Genomic DNA, 1,078 nt, shown 5'->3' with positions numbered 1-1,078 from the left:
TTAATAAGGACTCGTAGAAGAAACGCTACTGGTGGGCGGTGATACAGCCGCACATTTTGATATTTTGATACTGAAATTTTGGAGATTGACTGATACATTTGCACTCAGACATGAAAACCTTTCATCCAGGAGACAAGGTTTTGCGAAAGTTCGCGGACGCCCACTGTGACCTGCAAGAGTGGAAAATGTAGTAGCGTCAACTCCCAATAATGTAAAATACAATGTTTTCTTTTATGGTACTGCAGAGACTACTGTTTGTAAAGTTGAAGATCTGCTTTTGTATTATGAAAACAGAGAAAAATATGGAAAACCAATAAAGCGCAAAGGTTTTACCCAGGCCTTAGCACAGATTCAGAGAAGAGAACCTCCACCTCCAAATATGCCAGGTAGTATTCCAACTACACAACGTGCAGATGGTGAAAGTGAAGGTGAAGGAGTTTTGGTCGTTGATGAAGCACCGAGAACTTCTGTTCAAAGCCATCAGTGACTGGTACTGCAGAGGACAAGAAGCGTCCTGTGAAGCGTAAACGTGTGACTGAAATTGGTCGTGATGAACAGGAAACAAAACGAACAAAGCGTCAGAGTACTTCAGGTAACCGGAAGTGTATGAACAAAGAGCCTCTGCGCACTCCAGAGACTGTCGGAATACAGCCTTCTCCTTAAAGAGCAGAGATTGTAAGTAAATCTGGCCGTAAAATTAAACCAAAAAAGTTTGCAGATGACGATGACGATGACGCTGCTGCATTGGAAGAAGGTGTCATTCAAACCACCAAGCTTGCTGCTGACGAAGGATCTTCTCAAGAACAAAAGCCTTCAGTGAAAATTGAGGAAAGTATTGCAGAAATAGAAAGTGGTGCAAAAGAGCTTAAGAAAACTCTGAAAAAGAAGCAGTCGGTGAGGGCAAATGCTCCATCAGGTCAACCTGTTTGCATCCGTATAAATACAGATGAAGAGAAAGCTCTCGAAGGTGCCCTTAAATTGAAGGATTTAATAGAAGCAGGTGATATTATTCCGAATGCAAACATACCTTCAAGAATCAGAAAATACACATGGCCAACTGTTAATTGAAGCCGGCCGC

This window comes from Schistocerca americana, chromosome 6, assembly GCF_021461395.2.
Source record: "Schistocerca americana isolate TAMUIC-IGC-003095 chromosome 6, iqSchAmer2.1, whole genome shotgun sequence".
In the NCBI taxonomy this organism is placed as follows: Eukaryota; Metazoa; Arthropoda; class Insecta; order Orthoptera; family Acrididae; genus Schistocerca; species Schistocerca americana.
Note: the sequence above shows the minus strand (reverse complement) of the source record.